The 27,145-nt window shown below is 39.6% G+C and overlaps 1 long non-coding RNA gene across 1 annotated transcript in view; it reads left to right on the top strand.

Annotated features, from left to right (window-relative positions):
* Positions 1-17,575: 17,575 nt before the first annotated feature.
* Positions 17,576-27,145, top strand: part of LOC123334481 — a 29,785-nt gene continuing 20,215 nt past the window's right edge. The window contains exons 1-2 of the long non-coding RNA XR_006552425.1: positions 17,576-17,647; positions 18,618-18,682. This is a non-coding gene — a long non-coding RNA (uncharacterized LOC123334481). The remainder of the gene's footprint in view (positions 17,648-18,617; positions 18,683-27,145) is intronic.

The following is a 27,145-nucleotide window of genomic DNA, read 5'->3' as shown; positions in this document are numbered from 1 at the left end:
TTTGATATAGCTCCAATGACCTTCTGGAGAAGACAATGGCAACCCACTCCAGTATTCTTGCCTGGAAAATCCCATGGACAGAGGAGCCTGGTGGGCTGCCATTTATGGGGTCGCACAGAGTCAGACACGACTGAAGCAACTTAGCAGCAGCAGCAATGATCTTTTTCTATTTTAATTTTGTCCTTTTTAAATTCCAAACTTCTTTATATACATACCTGTGTAAAGAGATAGCTGATAATATTTTGACTACATTAACATAAGCAGAACTTGCCAAACTATTCATTTCAGTTCAGTTGCTCAGTCATGTCCGACTCTTTGCCACCCGATGAATCGCAGCACACCAGGCCTCCCTGTCCATCACCATCTCCCAGAGTTCACTCAAACTCACGTCCATCAAGTTGGTGATGCCATCCAATCATCTCATCCTCTGTCATCACCTTCTCCTCCTGCCTTCAATCTGTCCCAGCACCAGGGTCTTTTCCAATGAGTCAGTTCTTCGCATCAGGTGGCCAAAGTATTGGAGTCCTTCCAATGAACAGTCAGGACTGATCTCCTTTAGGATGGACTGATTGGATCTCCTTGCAGACCAAGGGACTCTCAAGAGTCTTCTCCCACACCACAGTTCAAAAGCATCAATTCTTCTGCACTCAGCTTTCTTTATAGTCCAACTCTCAAATCCATCCATGACTACTGGAAAAACCATAGCCTTGACTAGATGGACCTTTGTTGACAAAGTAATGTCTCTCCTTTTTAATATACTGTCTAGGTTGGTCATTGGAGAAGGCAATGGTGACCCACTCCAGTACTCTTGCCTGGAAAAGCCCATGGATGGAGGAGCCTGGTAGGCTGCAGTCCATGGGGTCGCTGAGTTGGACACAACTGAGCAGGAGTTGGTGATGGACAGGGAGGCCTGGCGTGCTGTGATTCATGGGGTTGCAAAGAGTCGGACACGACTGAGCGACTGATCTGATCTGATCTGAGCAACTTCACTTTCACTTTTCACTTTCATTCACTGGAGAAGGAAATGGCAACCCACTCCAGTGTCCTTGCCTGGAGAATCCCAAGGACAGGGGAGCCTGATGGGCTGCCGTCTGTGAGGTCGCACAGAGCTGGACACGACTGAAGTGACTCAGCAGCAGCAGCTGCATGTTGGTCATAACTTTCCTTCCAAAGAGTAAATGTCTTTTAATTTCATGGCTGCAATCACCATCGGCAGTGATTTGGGAGCCCAGAAAAATAAAGTCAGCCACTGTTGCCACTGTTTCCCCATCTATTTGCCATGAAGTGATGGGACTGGATGCCATGATCTTAGTTTTCTGAATGTTGGGCTTTAAGCCAACTTTTTACTCTCCTCTTTTCTTTCTGCTATAAAGGTGGTGTCATCTGCATATCTGAGGTTACTGATATTTCTCCTGGCAATCTTGATTCCAGCTTATGCTTCACCCAGGCCAGCGGTTCTCATGATGTACTCTGCATATAAGTTAAATAAGCAGGGTGACAATATACAGCCTTGACGCACTCCTTTTCCTATTTGGAACCAGTCTGTTGTTCCATGTCCAGTTCTAACTGTTGCTTCTTAACCTGCATACAGGTTTCTCAAGAGGCAGGTCAGGTGGTCTAGTATGCCCATCTCTTTCAGAATTTTCCACAGTTTATTGTGATCCACACAGTCAAAGGCTTTGGCATAGTCAATAAAGCAGAAATAGATGTTTTTCTGGAACTCTCTTGCTTTTTCGATGATTCAGCCAAACTATTAAATGACGCCAATTTTATATCTGTGTCATCTGGTGTCACCAAAAAAATCCCCTTACTTCTAGCAATAGTTAAAAATCTCCAAAAGTTTTTTCATGGAATCAAAGTAAAACTTTCAGGATTTTATTTTGTTTAAAGCAAAATGCCTGAAATTATTTTGAATGCTATTAGTGTAAATTCAGTTACAAAGTGCAACACCAAGGATTAAATTACTTGTTTTTGCAGTCATTATATGTTTACAAATTTTGGTAGCGTTCAGAACTATGGGGGGAAAAAATAGTGCTATGGAACAAAAATGTACTAGAATTGATTTCTATACAGATGATTCATAATTGTGTTCAAACAAGCTGTGATACTCTACCAATTGTAATAGAAACTGTGTTATCAAAATTTATGAATATTTTTATAAATATAAAGATAAAACAACTGAGCTACACAATTTTCATGGCAACATTGATGTTGAAGCAAGAAAATACTTAGGTAAGGTGGCATATAAATTCACTTTGTTTTGTCCATTTAAATTAGTTAGATTTTAGAAACATTTGAGTCTTTCAAGAACAAATTTCTAACTCAACATATGTGTCCTATAATGACATTGAACATTTTTGTAAATATATTATTTAAATTTTGAAACATTTTGTTTAAAATCAGTTGGAAGTGCTTATTCAAAGTATTCAATAAGAGGAGCTCCCCAAAACTTCAGCCTCTACATTTTAGCAAATTGCAATTATTGAAACTAAAGCAAACAAGATACTGAATCTAAGCCACATAAAAGCAAGGGAGGAATTGAACAAAATAAACAATGAGAGTTCAAATGTTTAAAGATTTCATTTTAAAATGTCATAATTGAGCTTTCCATTATTTTGACTTACCAAAGAACTGTTAGATAAATGTTTTATTTTTAATTGCCTAAATTTGCATTCTATACCACAATAAAATGAAATTGAAAGGCCTATATTTCTGTAATATGTATATTTGTTTAAATACTCAAAAGAATCATGACAGAGAATTTTTGATGATTTTTTCCTTTAAAAAATATTTGTCATACAAAGGTGCAAAATTGACAGTTAAAGAAGAAAAAAAGAAAGTACCTATGAAAATATTTGGATTTAAGTATTTATATATTTTAATGCAAAAAATAAAATAAAATTAGAATTGAAACTCTTTCACTTTGTTCTGAGCTTATCAGGTATTGTGCAGACTTTAAAATTTTTAACTTTTCATTTTAGATTATAACTACGAAGAAAAAAAGCTGCTAACAATTCAAATTAACTATAAAATGCAAATTTGAGTGTTTTAGGAAATCTTATGAAAAATTAAAAATAAAGGGACCTTATTGAAGAAGAATATAGCCTTTAGGAAAAAAAACACCTATGATGTATTATTAGAGACAGATTACATCTAAGAGAACTTTAAAGTATGTTACTATGTACCAAAAAAACTATTATTTTTTTTAATGCTCAAATAGCATAAATTTTTAAATCTTTAATACATATGAACATGTATTTTTACTTTTGAAAATAGTTTTTGAGTGTGTGAAGTGACAGTCTCTCAGTAATGTCTGACCCTTTGTGACCCCATGGACTATATAGTCCATGGAATTCTCCAGGCCAGAATACTGGAATGGGTAGCCTATCCCTTCTCCAGGGGATCTTCCCAACCCAGGGATTGAATCTAGGTCTCCCACATTGCAGGCAGATTCTTTACCAGCTGACCCATTATAAATTCAATAATTTGTCATTCAAAAATACTTTTAAAAACTATATTTTAATTATTCTGATAATCTCTTTTATTCTTAAAAATGTCCTAATCTGTATGATAAATTGTATAGTACCCTAGTTAGGATAGTGTCTCCTTGCAGGAATGAGTCTAAGCACAGGGACTGAAAATTCTGGATGACCAAGCCAGCTGGGAGCCCCTCCAGGGACATCAGGCCTCAGGAGCACAAATACTCAGCTCCACTTGCTCTCAGGCCTCCTGCATTTAAAACATCCCCCTCCAAAAGCTTCCCCTGGTACATGGCTCTATCACAAGAGGAGCCTGAGAAATCCTGACCAAACTTTGTTTCTCTCCAAGGCTGGCCTCTCAGTCTACAGAAGATGTAGTTCACATGACCCCAAAGCCCCTCGTTATTAAAGAGCAGATAGTGGGCAGGTCTGCCCTTCCTGGGTCCCATCTCCTGTGGAAGGTAAGGAGAGTGGGAGGAAGCATGCCAATGAAAAACAGGCAAGAGGGGACTTCCCTGGCAGTCCAGTGGTTAAGACTCCGAGTTTCTACTTAAGGGATGCAGGTTCGATCTCTCATTGGGGAACTAAGATACTGCGTGCCCTGCGGCACAGCAAAAATAAAAAGGAATGAAGAAAGGAAAAAAGAAAAAAAATCAAGTAAGAATCCCACGGAAACCCTATTTTGAAAACATTGTCAGGGAGTTTGGGAAGGTCATATACACACTGCTATATTCAAAATGGATAACAAACAAGGACCTATTGTATAGCACATGGAACTCTATTCAATGTGACTTGCCAGCCTGGATGCGAGAGGGGTTTGGGGGAGAATGGATACATGTACATGTATGGCTGTTCACCTGAAACCACCACAACACTGTTAATCCGCTGTGTGTGTGCACGTGTGACCCCAAGGACTGTAACCTGCCAGGCTCCTCTGTCCATGGAACTTTTCCAGGCAAGAATAATGGAGCGGGTTGCTATTTCCTTCTCCAGGGAATCTTCCCAATTCAGGAATCAAACCCATGTCTCAGGAGATCTCCTGCATTTCCTGCATTGGCAGTCAGGTTCTTTACCAGCTGAGCCATGGGGGATAGATATCCCAGTACAAAATAAAAAGTTTAAAGTTTGAAAGAAAAAAAGAAAGTGTTTTGAAAGAAAGGCCAAATAAAAGGGGAAAACAAAGCAACCGTGGGATCTCATTGCTGATCCTTGCTGAGAGTTTCTGAGCTGAGTTTGAAAGCGGTTAAGAAAAGTAAAGGAAACAGAATTTCTCTCTTAAGCCGTAAGATTTACTCCACCAATCACACAGGACTCCAGTGTTTTCTCAACTACGAAAAGTCAGCAAGTCTTCTTCACAGAGTGGAATGGTATGTCCTGCTCCACCCTGAAACAGCAGAGTTCAAGTTCTCAGCACTTTCCATTTCTCATGGTTTCTGTCTCTCAGAAAGTGGGAACTCTAGGCTAGATGATTCCTGTCAAGGAAAAAAAAAATAGTTTAAGGAATACGCAAGAAAGTTAGAATTTTTTAAATAAATTCTATTTTAAAAGGAAAGGAAAAAAAATCAAATACACCCTTTGTCATGTTGCTTCTATAAAATTATTCCAATTTCCTTTGGGATGCAACTTCTGAAACACTCTTTTTGCAGTCTCTCCATGATAATGGCTCAACCAACTTCTCAGTCTTTATGTTTTTCTAATTCTTAATCATGAACTTTTATTCTCATCCTCTGGTCTCCTCACCATCAAACACTCATGCCCTATCTCTTTTCTCCAACTGGAAATCCCTATTTCTGATGGCTTTAATTCTATCTAAGAACTACCATTCCTTCAAGTATCAACTCCAATCTTTCTTTCACCATAAAGTCTTCTCAATCTACTCAGCTCACAGTGATTATTCATTTTTGCAAAACTACAGCACTTTTTAACAAGTCAGTTCTCCTCTGATCATCCTCATTTCCTTACCTGCAAATGAGTGACCTCCCCTACTTCTTAGTGTGGTTTGTGGAGACTGAATAAGGTAATATACGCAGCGGTTTCTGGTTACAGTACATAATTATCAGTCAATGATTGCCCCTGCATTAGGAAAGAGTGATATTATGGAAGGATAGATTGATATTGAGAAGAGTTTTAAGGTTCTGCCAGTATTGGGTTCCAACATCATTTAACTTCCCAAGTTTATAAAATGGGAATAATAATTCCTATCTCACAGAGTTATGGTGAAGATCAATGAAGAGAATGTAGGTAAGGATATTCTTGACTCTAGAACAAGCAATTGGTTTGTTGTCACCTTATTGCCTCAGAGTTCATTCATTCATTTACTCATTCCCTAAACATGAACTGGGGGCCTGAGATACACCTGTGAACCAGACACAAACAGTCCCCTCCCGCATGACCTGGTAAGGGCTGTTCTGCGATGGCGACAGTCAGGATATCCAGGGGAAGGGCACCTGATCCAGACCTGATCAGATCAGGAGGAGGGACAGGAAAGGCTATGGCAGTCAGGCATCTCAGGTAGAGGCATATTTTTATAATAACAATATTTAAGTTCTGAAAATTGAATAGTCAACTCTTGTGACCCTGTGCGAGTCAGCCCTGCACACTGCTGTTTTATGGCGGGGGGAGGGGGGGGAAGGTCACCTTAGGTTGATAGAGCATCACAGAAAATTTCCCAGAGCACGTGAAGAATGAATTTTATTAAAGGGATATTGGTATTTAACTGTCAGGGTAAGACCTGCTGATATTATCCTGAATAAAGAGAAAAACCTACTTCTTACTGATCACAATTCAAATCTCAACACCGAGTAGTCATTTAAAGAGAAAGAAAGGTGTCCTAATGTCCTATTCAGCTCAAACATCAAACATTTAAGGTTCTATGTTCCAGCTACTGTGTGGGCACCTTGGACAAGTTCCCTGGCCTCTCTAAGTCTCCGTTTTTTCATCTGTAAAATGGGGAGAATGAAAGACCTGTAGATGGTTATGAGGAAATAAAATACAATCAATGGTTTGTCAGAAACAACCCAGTTCAATCAGCAGATGAATGGATAGACACACTGAGGCTTGCTCTCACTAATACCTACCATTTAGCAACAGATAGGAATTAACTCTTAATACACACAATTTTTGGATCTCAAAACCATGATCCGAATTAAAGAAGACAGATTTTAAAATTATACATACTGCACAAACCATTTGTATAAAATTCTATAAACTGCAAACTAGATCAGATCAGATCAGTCGCTCAGTCGTGTCCGACTCTCTGCGACCCCATGAATCGCAGCACGCCAGGCCTCCCTGTCCATCACCAACACCCGGAGTTCACTGAGACTCACGTCCATCGAGTCAGTGATGCCATCCAGCCATCTCATCCTCTGTCGTCCCCTTCTCCCCTTGCCCCCAATCCCTCCCAGCATCAGAGTCTTTTCCAATGAGTCAACTCTTCGCATGAGGTGGCCAGAGTACTGGAGTTTCAGCTTTAGCAAACTAATATGAGAACAAAAAACAGATCGGTAGTTGTGAGTGAAAGATGCAGGGAAGGGGTGAGAGGTGAGGACTACAAGGAACCAAAATAGACTGAGAAGTAAAGGAAATGTTTGCTATCTTGATTGTGGTGATGGCTTCGTGGGTGTATACATGTGTCAAGACTTATTAAATTGTACACTTTAAATATATGCTGCTTATTATTTGCCATGGTTCACATATTGCTGAAGCCTGGCTTGGAGAATTTTGAGCATTACTTTACTAGCATGTGAGATGAGTGCAGTTGTGTGGTAGTTTGAGCATTCTTTGGCATTGCCTTTCTTTAAGATTGGAATGAAAACTGACCTTTTCCAGTCCTGTGGCCACTGCTGAGTTTTCCAAATTTGATGGCATATTGAGTGCAGCACTTTCACAGCATCATCTTTCAGGATTTGGAATAGCTCAACTGGAATTCCATCACCTCCACTAGCTTTGTTGTAGTGATGCTTTCTAAGGCCCACTTGACTTCACATTCCAGGATGTCTGGCTCTAGGTCAGCAATCACACCATCATGATTATCTGGGTCATGAAGATCTTTTTTGTACAGTTCTTCTGTGTATTCTTGCCATCTCTTCTTAATATCTTCTGCTTCTGTTAGGTCCATACCATTTCTGTCCTTTATCGAGCTCATCTTTGCATGAAGTGTTCCTTTGGTATCTCTGATTTTCTTGAAGAGATCCCTAGTCTTTCCCATTCTGTTGTTTTCCTCTATTTCTTTGCATTGATCACTGAAGAAGGCTTTCTTATCTCTTCTTGCTATTCTTTGGAACTCTGCATTCAGATGTTTATATCTTTCCTTTTCTCCTTTGCTTTTCGCTTCTCTTCTTTTCACAGCTATTTGTAAGGCCTCCCCAGACAGCCATTTTGCTTTTTTGCATTTCTTTTCTATGGGAATGGTCTTGATCCCTGCCTCCTGTACAATGTCACGAACCTCATTCCATTGTTCATCAGGCACTCTATCTATCAGATCTAGGCCCTTAAATCTATTTCTCACTTCTTGTACAATTGCACTCATCTCACACGCTAGTAAAGTAATGCTCAAAATTCTCCAACCAGGCTTCAGCAATATGTGAACCGTGAACTTCCTGATGTTCAAGCTGGTTTTAGAAAAGGCAGAGGAACCAGAGATCAAATTGCCAACATCCGCTGGATCATGGAAAAAGCAAGAGAGTTCCAGAAAAACATCTATTTCTGCTTTACTGACTATGCCAAAGCTTTTGACTGTGTGGATCACAATAAACTGTGGAAAATTCTGAAAGAGATGGGAATACCAGAACACCTGATCTTCCTCTTGAGAAATTTGTACACAGGTCAGGAAGCAACAGTTAGAACTGGACATGGAACAACAGACTGGTTCCAAATAGGAAAAGGAGTTCGTCAAGCCTATATATTGTCACCCTGTTTATTTAACTTATATGTAGAGTACATCATGAGAAACGCTGGACTGGAAGAAGCACAAGCTGGAATCAAGATTGCCGGGAGAAATATCAATAACCTCAGATATGCAGATGACACCACCCTTATGGCAGAAAGTGAAGAGGAATTAAAAAGCCTCTTGATGAAAGTGAAAGAGGCGAGTGAAAAAGTTGGCTTAAAGCTCAACATTCAGAAAACGAAGGTCATGGCATCCAGTCCCACCACTTCATGGGAAATAGATGGGGAAACAGTGGAAACAGTGTCAGACTTTATTTTTCTGGGCTCCAAAATCACTACAGATGGTGACTGCAGCCATGAAATTAAAAGATGCTTACTCCTTGGAAGGAAAGTTATGACCAACCTAGATAGCATATTCAAAAGCAGAGACATTACTTTGCCAACAAAGGTCCGTCTAGTCAAGGCTATGGTTTTTTCTATGGTCATGTATGGATGTGAGAGTTGGGCTGTGAAGAAGGCTGAGCACCGAAGAATTGATGCTTTTGAATTGTGGTGTTGGAGAAGACTCTTGAGAGTCCTTTGGACTGCAAGGAGATCCAGCCAGTCCATTCTGAAGGAGATCAGCCCTGGGATTTCTTTGGAAGCAATGATGCTGAAGCTGAAACTCCAGTACTTTGGCCACCTCATGGGAAGAGTTGACTCATTGGAAAAGACTCTGATGCTGGGAGGGATTGGGGGCAGGAGGAGAAGGGGACGACAGAGGATGAGATGGCTGGATGGCATCACTGACTCGATGGACGTGAGTCTCAGTGAACTCCAGGAGTTGGTTGGTGATGGACAGGGAGGCCCTGCGTGCTGCGATTCATGGGGTCACAGAGTCGGACACGACTGAGCGACTGATCTGATCTGATTATTTGCCAATTATATCTCAATAAGCTTTTAAAAGACAGGAGAGACCAAGAAGCAGTGTTTTGCTCTGAATTCATAATGATCTTGTCATTCAAGAGTATACTAATAATTAGGAATCAGTTTTGTTAGCAATCCTTTCCCACCACAAAGGAAATGCAGTTTTCTAACAGTTTGTACCCTATGGTGTCACATGAGATCAATTCTCATGACAAAAGATCATAAGGATCACATTTTAAACATTCAAGTACTTGCAAGAAGCTTGTAGTGTGCATTCGCTGTTTTAAATTCATGGCTAAAAATTCCCTTCTCATGACCCCACCCACCTTTCACAGGAGTTCATAAATTGCTTGTGCTACAATCTGCTGTTTGCCAAAGTTACAGACCTAGTTTTTGGGTAAGAAAAAACTAATATCTTTCATATGACTAAGTTAAATGACAAAATTGGCCAGAGTCAGTATTTCTAAAGATCCGAGCTACTCAATTATTTATATATTTATATACATATATTATAAATTATTTTATTTTTGAGGTAAAATTACTCACCTGATATATATGAATATGAAAAAGTACATGGAAAAAAGCCTAAGTGCCACCCCCACCACTTCTTGCCATTCCTGGTCATTCCCTGTTGTGCTTCCAGATATAGAAAAAAACCTACATATATGTATATTCTTCCCTCTTCTATTAAAACCCAGCAATTTGAACTTCCTTAGCGGTACAGTGGATAAGAATCAGCCTGCCAATGCAGGGGACACAGGTTTGATCTCCAGTCCAGGAAGATTCCACATGCGGCCGAGCAACTCAGCCCGTGGGCCACAGCTATTGAGCCGGGGCACTAGAGCCTGAGAGCCACAACTACTGAAGCCCACATACCCAGAGCCTATGCTCCACAACAAGAGAAGCTGCTGCAATGAGAAGCCCAAGGACCTCAACTAGAGAAAGTCTTTCAGCAACAAGGAAGACCCAGCTCAAACAAAAATAAAATAAATAAATTTAAAAAATAAATAAACCCCAGCAATTTGTGTTTTAACACGATATCCTTGTGACTCATTGCACACAGAATTTTGAGAAGCACTGACCTGACATAATCTTATCCTCTTGAGTTTTTCAGTTATCAAAAAGAGATATCTTTGTCCAAACTTCCTGAGTCAGGAATTAGGACGTCTTACAATTATGCAGTGGAAGTGACAAATAGATTCAAGGGATTCTATGGATGGAGGTTCATGACATTGTACAGGAGGCAGTGATCAAGACCATCCCCAAGAAAAAGAAATGCAAAAAGGCAAATGATAGTCTGAGGAGGCTTTACAAATCACTGAGAAAAGAAGAGAAGCTAAGGCAAAGGAGAAAAGGAAAGATATACCTATCTGAATGCAGAGTTCCAAAGAATAGCAAGGAGAGATAAGAAAGCTTTCCTCAGTGATCAATGCAAAGAAATAGAGGAAAACAATAGAATGGGAAAGACTAGAGACCTCTTCAAGAAAATTAGAAATACCAAAGGAACATTTGATGCAAAGATGTGCACAATAAAGAACAGAAATGGTATGGACCTAACAGAAGCAGAAGATATTAAGAAGAGGTGTCAAGAATACACAGAAGAACTACACAAAAAAGATCTTCACAGCCCAGATAACCACAATGGTGTGACCATTCACCTAGAGCCAGACATCCTGGAATGCAAAGTCAAGTGGGCCTTAGGAAGCATCACTACAAACAAAGCTAGTGGAGGTGATGGAATTCCAGTTGAGCTATTCCAAATCCTGAAAGATGATGCTGTGAAAGTGCTGCACTCAATATGCCAGCAAATTTGGAAAACTCAGCAGTGGCCACAGGACTGGAAAAGGTCAGTTTTCATTCCAATCTTAAAGAAAGGCAATGCCAAAGAATGCTCAAACTACCGCACAATTGCACTCATTTCACACGTTAGCAAAGGAATGCTCAAAATTCTCCAAGCAAGGCTCTAATCGTACATGAACCAAGAATTTCCAGATGTCCAAGCTGGATTTAGAAAAGGTAGAGGAACCAAAGATCAAATTGCCAACATCCACTGGATCATAGAAAAAGCAAGAGCATTCCAGAGAAACATCTACTTCTGCTTTATTGACTACACCAAAGCCTTTGACAGCGTGGATCACAACAAACTATGAAACATTCTTAAAAAGATGGGAATACCAGACCACCTTACCTGCCTCCTGAGAAATCTGTATGCAGGTCAAGAAGCAACAGTTAGAACCAGACATGGAACAGCAGACTGTTTCCAAATTGGGAAAGGAATACATCAAGGGTGTATATTGTCACCCTGATTATTTAACTTATATGCAGGGTCAGTTCAGTTCAGTTTAGTCGCTCAGTCATGTCTGACTCTTTGTGACCCCATGAACTGCAGCACGCCTGGCCTCCCTGTCCATCACCAACTCCTGGAGTTCACCCATGTCCACTGAGTTGGTGATGCCATCCAACCATCTCATCCTCTGTCATCCCCTTCTCCTCCTGCCCTCAATCTTTCCCAGCATCAGGGTCTTCTCAAATGAGTCAGCTCTTCACATCAGGTGGTCAAAGTATTGGAGTTTCAGCTTCAACATCAGTCCCACCAATTAACACCCAGGACTGATCTCCTTTAGGATGGACTGGTTGGATCTCCTTGCAGTCCAAGGGACTCTCAAGAGTCTTCTCCAACACCACAGTTCAAAAGCATCAATTCTTCGGAGCCCGGTTTTCTTTATAGTCCAACTCTCACATCCATACATGACCACTGGAAAAACCATAGCCTTGACTACACCATGTGAAATGCCAGGCTGGATGAAGCACAAGCTGGAATCAAGATTTCCAGGAGAAATATCAATAACCTCAGACATGAAGATGACACCACCCTTATGGCAGAAAGAGAAGAAGAATTATAGAGCCTCTTGATGAAAGTGAAAGAGAGTGAAAAAGCTGGCTTAAAAGTCAACATTCAAAAAACGAAGACCATGGCATACAATTCCATCACTTCATGGCAAATAAATGGGGAAACAATGGAAACAGTGACAGACTTCATTTTCCTGGGCTCCAAAATCACTGCAGATGGTGACTGCAGCCATGAAATTAAAAGACACTTGCCCCTTGGAAGAAAAGCTATGACAAACCTAGACAGCATATTAAAAAGCAGAGCTATTGCTTTGCTGACAAAACTCTTGTCTAGTCAAAGCCATGGTTTTTCCAGTAGTCATGTATGATGTGAGAGTTGGACTATAAAGAAAGTTGAACGCTGAAGAATTGATGTTTTTGAATTGTGATGTTGGAGAAGACTCTTGAGAGTCCCTTGGCCTGCAAGGAGATCCAACCAATCCATCCTAAAGGAAATCAGTCCTGAATATTCATTGGAAGGACTGATGCTGAAGCTGAAACTTAGTACTTTGACCACCTGATGTGAAGAGCTGACTCATTGGAAAAGACCCTGATGCTAGGAAAGGTTGAAGGCTGTAAGAGAAGGGGGTGACACAGGATGAGATGGTTGGATGTCATCACCAACTCTATGGACATGAGCTTGAGCAAGCTCCAGGAGTTGGTGATGGACAGGGAAGCTTGGCATGCTGCAGTTCATGGGGTCACCAAGAGTAGGACATGACTGAGCAACTGAACTGAACTGAGTTGTCAGCTGGAAATGGGGGTGGGGAATGGGAGACAAGAAAAACCAAGAGGGCAAGCATGTAGACAGCATTTCAATCCACCACCTGATTTCCTTTATTCATGCATTAGTTTTAACTACAAAATAAATAAATACCCAATATATAAAATGTGTGAAATCCCATCACCCATTGGTAACCACTTTACATACTGATGTATCTCTGAGAGCAATGGAATTTTATTTACTATTTTTATATGTATAAATACAGTCTGTTTCTCTTCTCAACAGAAATTCTATTATATCTAAATTCTTATCTATATTCTTCTCACTAACAGTATATCTAAAGGATTTGTTCAATGAGGATGAGACAGTTGGCTAGTCCACTAGTTGATGGGGAAGACGCCTGGCACAGAAAAAAAGACTACAACGACTGATCCTGAAGGCAGCCTGGGATGAGGGTTGGGTCTGAGATGGTCCAAACAGGCAGGAAGCCCTGAGCGAACTGTGTAGACTCTGGGGGCAGTTACCTAGCTGAAGCTCAGTGGGCCAGTTGGCTGGATACTAACAAGTCCATCCTTGTTTTATAGGACCTCAGTTGGTGAGGTGCATGGTATGGGGACAGGGACCTGGCTCAGAAGGGGAGAAAGGTTCCAACCTGGGCCTCAGAGTCAAAGTGGTACTAGTTCCTGGAAGGAGTGACTGTGCTGAGATTCAGAGTGAGAAAGGGAGAGAACCCTTGATAACCACATCCAATCAACCTTATCATCTGCCAGGTATAAGGTTGACCCCAGACTAGCTCTAGGCTGAGGATGCTGAATTAGATTAGTAGCAGTAGTGATGGAGAGGAGGGGGTCAATTCAAGAATTAATCTTGAGTAATAATTGGTGTGGTTTCCCTGGTGGCTCAGACTGTAAAGAAATCCGCCTGCAATGCGGGAGACCTGGGTTCGATCCCTGGGTTGGAAAGATCCCCTGGAGGAGAAAATGGCAACCCACTCCAGTATTCCTGCCTGGAGAATCCCATGGATGGAGGAGCCTGGTAGGCTACATAATTGGCATGAGACAGTGACTGGCGGGGAAGGAAGGGAAGAGCATGAAGTTTCCCAATCTGCTCTGCTAAAAATCACCTGAAAACTCTAATAAACAGACTTCCCAGCCTCTTTACTGAAGATTCCGACTTAATAAGTCTAGGGTGAGATCCAACAATCTACATGTCATTCTTTTTTGTGTGTGTATGTTTAGTATTTTTTATTTTTTTATTTAAGTATAGTTGATTTACAATATTGTGTTATTTTCAGGTATAGAGCAAAGTGATTCAGTTTATGTCTCTGGCTTGGGGTATTGCATAAGGGTGATGGAATTCACTGACTTCAGCTTTAGGTATGTTGAATTTGGAACATAACAACAATGGTGATAGGACTTCCCTGGTAATCCAGTGGCTAAGACTCCGAGCTCCCAATACGGGGGGCCGGGGTTCAATCCTTGGTCAGGGAACTAGATCCCACCACAACTAAGACCCAGCATAACCAATAAATAAATTACATTAAAATAAATATTTTTTTAAAAATAGTGACTAAATCTATTGAGCATTTACTTTATACTGGTGCTTCACATGCACTATTTAATTTAATCCATAAGACAACCATATAAGGGAATTACTACTGCTATACTCATTTTGAAAATGAGTAAACTGAGTGATAAGGACAGTAAATTATTTTCCATTAACTACACAACTAGTAAAGATAGATCAATAGAACAAAATAGAAAGTCCGGAGATTAATCCATGCACCTATGGACACCTTATCTTTGACAAAGGAGTCAAAAATAGACAATGGAGAAAAGACAGTCTCTTCAACAAGTGGTGCTGGGAAAACTGCTCATCTACGTGAAATAGAATGAAATGAGAACATTTTCTAACACCATACACAATAATAAACTCAAAATGGATTAAAGACCTAAATAAAAAACCAGAAACTATAAAACTCTTAGAGGAAAACATAGGTAGAACAGTCTCTGACATAAATCATAGCAAGATTCTCTATGACCCACCTCCCAGAGGAATGGAAATAAAAACAAAAATAAGCACATGGGACCTAATTAAACTTAAAAGCTTTTGCACAACAAAGGAAACTATAAACAAGGTGAAAAGACAGCCCTTAGAATGGGAGAAAATAATAGCAAATGAAACAACTGACAAAGAATTAATCTCCAAAATATACAAGCAGCACATGCAGCTCAACACCAGAAAAATGAACAACCCAGTCAAAAGTGGGCAAAAGATCTATATTTCTTCAAGGAAGACATACAGATGGCTAATAAACACATGAAAAGATGCTCAACATCACTTATTATAAGAAAAATGCAAATCAAAACCCCAATGAGGTACCATCTCATGCCAGTAAGAATAGCCATCAACAAAGTCTACAAACAGAAAATGCTGGAGAGGGTGTGGAGAAAAGGGAACCCTCTTACACTGTTGGTGGGAGTGCAAACTAGTACAGCAAATGGAGAACAGTGTGAAGATTCCTTAAAACACTGGGAAAGAACTGCCAGGAATTCCACTGCTCAGCATATACACCAAGGAAAGGAGGATTGAAAGAGACAGATGTACTCCAATGTTTATTGCAGCACTATTTACAACAGCTAGGACATGGAAGCAACCTAGACGTCCATAGGGAGATGAATGGATAAGGAAGTTATGGTATGTATACATAATGGGATACTGCTGCTGCTGCTAAGTCGCTTGTCGTGTCCGACTCTGTGCGACCCCATAGACGGCAGCCCACCAGGCTCCCCCGTCCCTGGGATTCTCCAGGCAAGAACACAAGTGTGTTGCCATTTCCTTCTCCAATGCATGAAAGTGAAAAGTGAAAGTGAAGTCGTTCAGTCATGTCCGACTCTTTGCAACTTCATGGACTGCAGCTTACCAGGCTCCTCTGTCCATGGGATTTTCCAGGCAAGATACTACTCAGCTATAAAAAGGAGTGTATTTGAGTCAGTTCTAATGAGGTGGATGAACCTAGAACCTATTATACAGAATGAAGTAAGTCAGAAACAGAAAGAAAAATACTGTATATTAATGCATATAAATAGAATCTAGAAGGATGCCACTGATGATTCTATGTACAGGACAGCAAAGGAGACACAGATGTAAAGAGCAGACTTCTGGACTCAGTGGAAGAAGGAGAGGGTAGGATGACTTGAGAGAATAGCACTGAAATATGTACATTACCATATGTAAAACAGATGACCAGTGCAAGTTCGATTCATGAAGCAGAGCACCCAGGGCCGGTGTCTATGACAACCGGGAGGGATGAGGTAGGGAGGGAGGTGGGTGGGGGCTTCAGGATGGGGGGAACACATGTATACCTATGGCTGATTCGTGTTGATATATGGCAAAAACCATTACAATGTTGTAAAGCAATTATCCTCCAATTAAATAAATGAACAGATTTAAAAGAGAGAGCAGATCTGGATGTTTAAACCCAGACATACCTTACCCTAAAGCCCTTGTTCTTTCCAACAATGTTCTATTGTCTGCTGAGCGGATATGTACCCACAGGCAGTAGCACCCGAACTGAGCTAAACAGGTCAAAGCTGGAAATAAGGATTTGAAATGAAAATTTGCTTTAGACTGCCCAAGGAGAAAGCCTGCAGAAAGAGAAGAATATTTGGTCAGAGATGGAGCTGTGTTCCTGTTTTGAAATGTTGGCAGTGGATAAAAAGGCCTTGGACATCACAGAGATTCAAGGAGAATCAGGAGAGACAAACATTTTATAAACTAAGCAAGTTGAATTACCAGAAGGAGTAAATTTAAGAGCAGTAGAGAGCTCCATTAAAATAAATTATCCATTGAATTTTGCAAAGGAGGTAATTTTTCACCTTGCCCGGGAAGGTGGGGGAGGGGAGGGGAAGGCCAGTCTCCTCAGATAAAGGAGAAAAGAGAGGAGGAAATAAATGCAGGCGGTGAGTGAAGGCGCCTTTTCTGGCAGGCTCAGCCTTAACAACATCAACAGGAGAAATATCCACTGAGATGTTCACTATGCTCATCTTGAGTAGTTGGATTCCAAGTCTCTTTCATTTCCCGATTCCTTTTTTCCTCTCAGGCTGCACTTTAGTAAGAATGCACTTTAGCAAGCATTGTTTTCATTGAGAGGGTGGTGCTGGAGAAAGAGAAAGTTGGGGGGAGCACGTTTGCCTCCCTTAACCTGGGATGGACACAGGAAAAAGGTAGACTGTGGTCTTACCTTCATGTAGGGGCAGATCAACTATGGAAATGAAAAAGGTACACTTGGTATCTTAAAAGATAAAGAGGGTACTTTTCAACCCAAAAGGTTAATTTTATAAAATTGATTTCTTTTTCTACACTAAAATTGTATATACTTTTGGTAATTTGAAAGTCTAAGAATGTTGGCTGTTGATTGTTGCCATCATGTTCTTAGAAAATTATTTTTCTATTTTCTGTGGAATGTTCCAATACCTAGCTATGCCGTCAAGTATTGTTGAATTCATCTGTATATCCTTTAACAAAGGAGCTATATTAGGGGCAGATTTGTGAACTTAAGCAAGAAACTTAATACCAGCTAATTGTGATAAAACCCATTACCAATTAGAAATAAATTTAATGATTACTTAGCTGGTTTCTTATGAAAACCTTTTCTAAGTGACTTGTTCCCTTCTTTTCTTGTCAGTGTTTCAAGAAAGAGTGAACTTGATTTGTCTGCATCTACTAAATCCAGCTGTGACAAAATTTTATTTGTGAGGTATGATTTAAAGGTTAGAGAAAATTAATGAAACCTGAAAAAAAATGTTTTTCAGTTTCAACTTTAAAAAATAAACCTGTATTGACAATAATAGGAAAATTATTTAAGATGCAAAATGAAAGCATTTGGGACTCAAGGGCAGAGATGACTAGAGGGCTATCGGAGAGGTTTTAGGTTGGGGCTACCAGTCCCTGTTCACAGACCCAGGGAAACAGCCGGGTGGAGAGAGAACTGGTCAGGTTAGGATGTCTCAGATGTAATAGGGCTGAGAAAACTAGGACTGGCAGAGAAAGGAAGCCAGACTAGTAAAGAAATAGCATCTCTCATCTCTTTGTCATCATCCTGTGGATAATCCCTCTAACATTTTCAGCTTCTACTTCTAGTCTGATTTCCACATATTTATGGAAAGCATTTTTGCTACAAAACTGATCATCATTTTGCAATGTGATCTTTTTCACTTAATATTATAGCATTTTATCATGGCATTAAATATTATAAGTAACAGTTTGGTACCTAAAAATCCCTTATATAGATGTTACATTTTTCAAGGCTAGTGAAACAGTTTTCAGTCCTGCTTCACCACACTCTCACAAGCTGTGAGGATATCATTTTTTTCCATCATTGTCAATTTGATAGGGAAAATAGGGTATAGATTTGTGGACTTTAATTTGCATTTCTTTCGTTATCTTCAAGGTTGGTTATTTTGGTGGCATTATAGTTCACATATATTTCCACTCTGAAATATTCATGTCTTTAGTTATTTTGTTTAATATGATAATCATGCTTTTATTAATTTGAAATTATTTTTTAAATACCAAATATATTCATATTTACCTGCCATCTTGGTTTTTAATTTTTTAAAAATTTAGAGGGAGAGTAGCCAAACCTCTAAACAGCATGTTGCAGATATTAAAAAGTGATAACTATTTGCAAATATTTATATTTGTTCTTTGCTGACTGTATGTTTTAGGTGCCAGGAGACATTATCATCATCATCACCATCATTATTGCTTCATGCTTCAATATTGACTCCAGGTATTCTTTTTCTTATTTTTCACTTCAGTTAAAGATTTCCAACTGTGATTGTTGGATGGCATTTCATTGCCTGTGGATTTCTTCACAGGATGTGAAGGGTTAAAGAGTGAATGGCAGATGAGCTGCGTTGCTCTTCTGCGAAATGTCCATTTTTTTTCAATGAACTAAGATGAGAGCATTTCATAGTGATTAAATGTGGTTGCAGGTTTGGAGTTAGAAAGCCCTGATTACTAGCCAGCAATGTATCTGTGGCCCACACTTCCTCTCTGGGTTGTGGTTTCTTCTGTTAAATGGGCAAGCAGTCTGGGGGGAGGTTTTGTGAGGGTAAATGAGAGATACATGCAAAGTGTTTTGGTTCCAGGCCTCACACATGGTACGTGCCGCATAAATGGTGCCACTCTTGGGTTCAGGGGATGCAATACCATTGCAGAGATGATCTCTGGCTATGATATGCTGCTTCATTGTGATTCGGTTTTTCAAGCATCTTTAGAAAATCCTTCCAACCATGAACCCTCTTAAGTTCTGTTGTGTGCAGACTTACTTTTGATCCTTTTATGGAACTGTGATAAAATATTATAAGAAAAATTAATCTGGGACCCCCATAGCAATTGCTGATGGGTGGAGAAGCACATGTTCCTGTGTAAGAACCCAACATTGCATGTCTCATGGCACACTGTGGGTGCTTCAAATACAGATATTTGTAACCAGATTCTGATTAGTGACTTGACTTGAATTCTTTCAGTGAATTAAAATGGCACTAGATAGAATTTAAAGCAGTATTTATGCTCCTCTTTCTCAACATGTCAAATTTCTAGAATAAAAGAGACTACTTCCTGGCCAGCTCATATCCAGAAAGCAAAAACAGGGGGGGAAGTCTGGACCTTTGTGAAGAAACAAAAGTCATCTCTAAGCTATACCGCAGTTCCTAGTGGTTCTCTTACAAATGCTGGCTATTCTTGCTCTCTGTTATCTCATCTCAATGGTCTTGTTCAGAGGCCTTCCAGACTGTTCAGTTCCTTGCCCATCGCTTTCTTCCCCTTCCTGTTTGGTTCCAATATTTAACACGTTCTTCATTGATTATTTGTGCTGCACACCCCATCATCTGTCCCCTTTCCTGGGATGGACTTTCCATGAGGAAAAGACCGAGGTCTCAGCATCCAGCTCGGGGCCAGACATGAGGCAGAAACTCCATGCATCTCCTCCAGGTACACCTGTTGACTGAGACAACTTCAGAGGTGAGCTAACAGTTCAAATCAGCGATCTCTGCACCTCTGTGCTGACTCTCCTCTTTTCATGATGGCTCCCTTTTTATTTGATGGGAATACACATTCGAAAGTTCTCCAGATATGCTCAGCTCAGGCTCTTAACAGCCTTCCTAAAGTCTATGATGTTCTCTCACGGGGTTCCCTGGGGAGAAGCAGGATAAATGGATTCCCATGGAGTAATGTGGTCTCATGCTCACTCCTTACTCCACACTAGTATTTGCTCAGAGTAAATGCAGAGCTAAACTAAGGTGCCTCCATGCCTTTGGTGGTTCAACAAAGATAAGACTAAAAGGAACAGCTCATTGACAAATTAAAAGAAAACTTTAAGTGGCACCTTTGTGGTATTCACCTGGATTAGAACCTGAGGAGATTTCTCTGTGCTCTTCCTCATCTCTCCTCTCTTTCAGGACTCCAGAGAAAGTTTTTGCTTCAAAGCCAGCTCTTGTTCTCCTCAACCTATAAATGGGGGCTGGGGGTTGAGGGGTTCCTTTATTCCACACCACTCAGCCTCAGACCAGCACACCTGGGCTTTGGAGACCTTACCTGGAGTGAAGTTCTCAAGAGCAGATTTTCATTTCTCAGGTAACAAGACATTAGTTTTGTTCGTGGTTATACAGAAACATGGTAATACATGGAAAACACAGAAAAAATGCCAATCAGGCAAGTATGAGCGCTGAAACTGCTGCCTTCCCCTGGGGAAAAAAAAATTAGCATCCACATTCTGGCATAGCCCTCCAGGAGTTTTTTGTGTTTTTTCTCTGTACTTATTTATCTCTATAAGTATAGAAAGAGCAATGATGCATTTTCAAAAGGAAATATCTTTTAGACTACCACAGCATTTAGTTTTAAAAGAAGGGGCAAATTTTTTGTTTGAGCAGAAGGAGGACAGTTTGTCGGTTTAGTTCATGGCTATAATCCCACAGTTAGAACAGCACTTAGCTAAATAATTAATGGTTTGAATGAATGAAAGCAAATAACATCTCTCTGTTAAACAAGAAAGCAACTCTAAACTGAGAGTATCTACTTGTTCATGTTTTTTTCTTTCCTGTTTCCCTATGTGCAACCCTTGGGCACTTCTTCTAAACAAATTATAGCCTCCACATTCAGGGAAATCTTTAAAAAGTGCCTTGGAGTCTTTATGGTGATGTCCAGGGTCTTTAGCTGAAGTTTATGGGGTTTAATTGAAAAGCTAAGTCTGAATCTTGTTTATTCTTGTTTCTTCAGAAACAAAACTGTTAAGTAGCTGGATATAAAGAAATAAAAAGCTGCCCATGTGAATTCTCAAAAGCTTAGCCTTACAACTTGCTTGAGTGTTGTCTTTTTAAAGTGAGTGTGTGTAGTGGGGTGGGGGCTAGGGAATGAGGGTGAGAACAAATGACATCAAGTGTCTCCCACCATCATCTATGTAGAAATTTCACACACACACAAAAAAAGTTACGCCTTAACTGTGAGAAACAGACAAACCCCAACGGAGGGGCATTCTGGCTCAGATTCCTGAAAAATGAACCAGCATGTGTATGTGAACCCCCAGGAAATGCAGTAGAATTTACTGCATTTTTTCCCTATTGCCTCCTATTTTCACTGTCTAGATTATGAAAGTGAGCTAGCCAGGAAGTGGACTCTTTTGCTCTGAAAATTACAGTAATTTAATATAGAGAATGGCAAAGTCCCATTCATTACCTAATTAACAGGAACATCTCTCTCCTTGATGAAAATTTGTTGACCTCATTAGCTTAGACCAGAAGCCAAGAGAATGCAGCTGTCCCTAGAACATGTATTCCTGAGATAATGAACTAAAAGCCAGGGTTTTACCGTGCAGTTTAAAGTTCACTCTTTTTTACCCCTAATCATCTCATCTCTTCATCCACTAATTACCTGACAAGATTAGACATTTTGGAGTTTCTTTCCTCTTTGTGAGCTCTACTGTGCAAAGTGGTCCTAGCTATAGTGTGAAGGCAGTTTTCCTTTGGGGAAGTTCTGAGATATGGTTTTCTCATAAGGCAAAGGAGGCACCCTCTCTTTTAAGCCCCTCATCCTACCATTGTCTTTGAAAGGTTGAAAATCTGCCATTCCATTTTAATGTGCTAAAATATAACCACATAAGTTCATCAGAGAATTAAGATGGCTAAATTGGGTTTAGATCATTTTTACTAGTTAATTAGTTCAACCTGCATTTACTGAATTCCTACTATATTTGGAAATTCTGGCTGATACAGGTGTAAGTAAGAGAGTGGAGGTCACTGACAAGGGTAGTCATTATGCAACTAGTATACAATTACCTAATTAGCTACTTGCCTGGTGGCTCAGTTAGTAAAGAACTCACCTGCCAATGCAGGAGACACAAGAGATGTGGGTTTGATCCTTGGGTCAGGAAGATCCTCTGAAGAAGGAAATGGCAACCCACTCCAGTTTTCTTGCCTGGAAAATTCCATGGACAAGGAACCTGGTGGGCTACAGCCGTGGCTTCACAAAGAGTTGGACACGACTGAGCACACATGCCTTAGAATTGAGAAGAGAGCTGCAAGAGTGAAGTACCCAGTCCTGTGAGAGCATATGATGAAGGCTTAACACCATCTGGGGAAATGCAGAAATGCCTCCCTGAAGAACAGTATTGACCTGGGGTTTGGAGTAGGAGTGGAAGTTGACCTGAAGGAGAAGGTCAGAAGAGGGTATTCCCTAAGAAAAGGCCACAGCTGTGGGGCACAGTGTGCTCTGGACACCTGCCAAGTTGACTATGCAGAGGTCAGATGGATCTAAGACCTTGCAGATGGGTTCAAGTTTTTTATTTTAATACTGACAGCAATGGGGTGCCGCTGAATGGTTTACACAGGTGAGTGACACTGCAGAATAGTGAGCCAGGAAACAGTGAGAAATTATCTTTGTGCGTGAAGCTTTGTATGCCAATCGGCACACTTCATCAGGACATTCCTAGGTGGAAATTTATTTAAGTCAGAGAATGTAAAGTGGGTTTTTTTTCATCACTGTTTCTACTTTTTATTATAGGAAATTTTATATGCATAAAAAAATGAATAGCAAAATGGATCCCTGTGTAGCCATTTCCCAGCTTCAACAAAGATCAATGTGTAATCAATCACTTTTCATCCATAGTCCCATGTAGGCACTTCTAATCTTCAATGGATAATTTTCAAGCAAATTCTAAACACCATGATTTCATCTGTTAATATTTCAATCTGTATTTCTGGAATATAAAAATACTTTTTGTTTCTTACCTTAACTTCAGTGCAATAATTGCATCTAATGATAATAATTCTTTAATATGGTTAAATGTCCATAATAGAGTGGTTTAAATACGTTAAACTGCTTTTTGAAGTCTCTAAACAAATTTGTATTTTCACCAACCACATTTGAGACTGTTTACTGCATTTTCATCAAAATTATGTATTAGTTTTCTTTCCTTCACCAATTTAATAAATGACACATGCTATCTTATTGATATTTGAATTTGCATTTCTTTTATCAGTGGGGTTGCATATTTTTTCATAAGCTTATGAATTATTTATATTTCCTTATTAGTGCTCCATCTATTCCTGACCTTTGAACATTCACAGTTGCAATCTTAGTGTTTCTTTTATGAGATCTACATGAAAGTTTGTTAGATATGTAGCTACTATTTTTCCCACTGATTGCTTACTTAGACTCTTACCATTGTCAGTGATTGTCACTGAAAGAAAAAAACAAAACCTGAAATTAAAACTCCTCCCAAAGCCACCCAGTCCTATGTCCACCCTGTACTTTAGTACTTTGCATGAATCGATCCTGCCACGTCTCTGCCAAGGTGTATCTGGCTTCTGTTTAAATATTTCTAATAATAGAAACCTCACCATTTTAAAGGCATCAGGTCTGAATATGGGCTACAATAATTGGAAAATGTCTTACATTAAATGGAAGTCTTTATATTGAACTTATTAGTAGTAACTTCTATCTAGTTCTCTCAGAGGAAGCTACCCAAAATATCATTATCAGCAGATGGCATCCCTTTAAATTTTTGATAACAGTATAGTTTCCTACATGCAAGCCAACATTCCAGTTCCTTCAACCACTCATTTACAGTCATTTCTAAGCTCCTCATTATTTTGACCTTTCTCTTCTAGACATACCCAAACTCAATGCTGCTAATAAAATGTCTCTCTCTGTCTCTTTATTTCTCCATCTACAAAATGGTTCTTGTCCTCCTGCTCTGCTAAATTGATTATAATTTAGCATTTTAAAAAATTCTTTAAAATAGTCTCTAGATGTAAGCCAAACTTTAACATGGAATCAAGCTTCTATAATAAAATTCGAATGAGATCATTATAAATCATCTTACTTCCTAATATATAATATTGTGACATTTTTTAATCAAATTTAAAGACCAGAAATTGCAAAGTTGTTCAGATGCTCTACACACCCAAGACATTGATTTATACCATGTGCATGCTTTTGTGTTAGAGCATGATTGTCAGTGTATATTCTCCTGGTCTTTGAGGATTCTGCAAAAATTAGATTATGAACTATTTTCACTTCATATAGTGTCTAATGGGCTTCCTTGGTGGCTCAGACGGTAAAGAATCTGCAATGTGAGAGACCCAGGTTTGATCCCTGGATCAGGACGATCCCCTGGAGAAGGGAATGGCAACCTACTCCTGTATTCTCAAGGACGGAGGAGCCTGGCAGGCTACAGTCCATGGGGTCTCAAAGAGTTGAACACGACTGGACACGACTGACGTGACTAACACACACACATACATAGTGCCTATGATTTTTTTTTTTTATGATAGAATGTTGGCAATGGAAAGGAGTTTAGAGACCATGTAGTTCAACCATCTCTCCCTAGTTTTCCAGAGAAACAAGCTGAAGTTCAGGGAGGTAAACAGATTTTCCCAAGGACACAGAGGGAGTTGATGGCAGATTTTTGAGGAAGTTGGTCAATCAGCCAATATTTTCTATCAAGGTTTGTAGGCATCTAAAAGAAATCGATCACTGTGATGTCAAGACACCCTTTGATTCTCAGAAGGTTTTCCTAATCAAAGATACAGCAATTAGATTTCTGTAAATACCAATCTAAACACCAAAACAACTAAGATGGCAGATTGTATTTTCTGAAGATAACTAGAGCAATAAATCCTGAAGGATTTCTTGATCCAGTAAATCCACACATCTGTGAGGAATAATAACCTATTGTTTTAATAGATGAAAATTTAGAGTGGTTTATTATGCAGCAGGCTTTCTAATCTATCCACAGCTTTTATTTGTCTTTTTTATATACTGTTTTCCAGTAGGTATGATTTACTAAAAGAAACACTAGTGGAAGTCATATAAAAGCATTCTTAATCCCAGTTTTTAAAACCACTGGCCCTCTTGCCCAACTCTGTATACTTTATTTTATCTTGTTAAATTTACTCCTTGCCAGAACCCTTTGGACAAGATGCTACAATTCTCATGTCACAGATGAAGTGCTTGAAACAGAAAGATATGAAATACCCTCAAAAAGTAATAGAGCTAGATTCAGACCCACAGCTCTCTAGCTAAATCTGGAATCCTTTCTGCTTTCAGAGTTGGTAAAAAGGGCAAGATATTATTGGGTCTGGAGAGAGCCCTGGCTCTGGCTGAGCATTAAGAATTAGAGGTAGGGAATTCCCTGGTGATCCAGCGTGCAGGACATGAATTCTATCCCTAATCAGGGAACTAAGATCCCACAAGCCACAGGACTCAGCCACCACAAAGGGGCAAAATGAGTAATTATCTGGGCAGGTTGTTGTGAAGATTAAATGAAATAATACATATGAAGCAGTACGCACAGTACCTGTCTGGGATCATCTCTAAATATGACCTCCAAATGATTCCTCCCGTCCCTGTACACAGAGCTGCTCCTCACACAAGCCAAGCAGTCCATTTCTACTCTCCTTGAAGCTGGGTGGGCTTTTACTCATTTCTAAAATTTATATGAAGACATTTTTTTAAAAAACTCTGGTGGGATGCCAGCTGCACATTTGGTTATTGTTGTGGAAATTATTAATTTGACTGACACACTTTTTAGGTATACTTCTAAATAATCTCCATAATCACTGAATTCAAAAGGCTTTTTCCCCATTAAGAATAAAATACAGGGACTTCCCTGGTGCTCCAGTGGTTAAGACTGTCCCTCCTAAGGCAGGGAGTAGGGTTCAATCCCTGGTTGGGGAGCCAAGATACCACATGCCTCACAGCCAAAAAAACAAAACAAAAAACAGAAGCAATATTGTAACAAATCCAATAGAGACTTTAACAATGGTCCACATGAAAAAAAAAATTATCTTAAACAAATAGGAATATTGACACATAAATTTGTATGTGGTAAATCTACTGAAATCTAATTATAAAGAGTACTTCAACAAGTATTGAGATCAGTTGAGGAAATTTGAAGTGTGCAATACTTACGAAGGACACAATACAGTGAAATAGATATTCTGGGACGTCTAAGCCCAGTCTTAAGAAGACTAACAATTTTTTACTTCTTTGCTGTTAAAATGATCCCTCTTGGAATGCTTGAGACCACCATGTTATGAGGCAGCCCAAGTCAACCACACAAAGAACTAAGGTGCCCTGAAGAGACACCTGAACTGAGCCTGGTCCCCAGGCAGGCTGCCAGTTTAATGCAGCCACATGGGCAATTCCAGGCAGAACCAACTGCCCATTCAACCTTAATTATCATGATAAATAGTAAGTTAGGTTGTGTTTAAATTACATTTTGGTGTGTTCTGCTACTCAGCAGTAAACTATTGAAATGTTGAAACATATTAATGCTCATAAAGATAATATTTAGTATATTATTACTACTATTCAGAAGTCTTGTAAAAGGATAATGACATTTATTTAGACAAAATTGTCAGCAGGAAACTTTTGGTTACATGGGAAATGGGAATAAGGATGGGATGATGAAGAAATTCTCTTTCATTCTTTATAGATTTCTATCTTTATTAGGTAAAATTAAAACTTCAGTTCTTCAGTTCCAACCTGGAAAATCATTGCTGCTATGAATGGTTGAAATCTCCCAGGTGAAATCTGATTCACTCAATTGTTTATTTCTTATTCAACCTAGAACCTTGCTTCCATCAAATGGCTTTTAAATACATGACTTGTCATATTCTTGCTTTTCTTCCTGACTTGCAACTTTGTGTAATTGCTATCTAAGTAGACATTGCAGTAATCACTTACCAGA

This window comes from Bubalus bubalis, chromosome 1 (genome assembly GCF_019923935.1).
Source record: "Bubalus bubalis isolate 160015118507 breed Murrah chromosome 1, NDDB_SH_1, whole genome shotgun sequence".
Lineage (NCBI taxonomy): Eukaryota > Metazoa > Chordata > Mammalia > Artiodactyla > Bovidae > Bubalus > Bubalus bubalis.
Note: the sequence above shows the minus strand (reverse complement) of the source record. Positions and strands in the feature narration are given on the sequence as shown.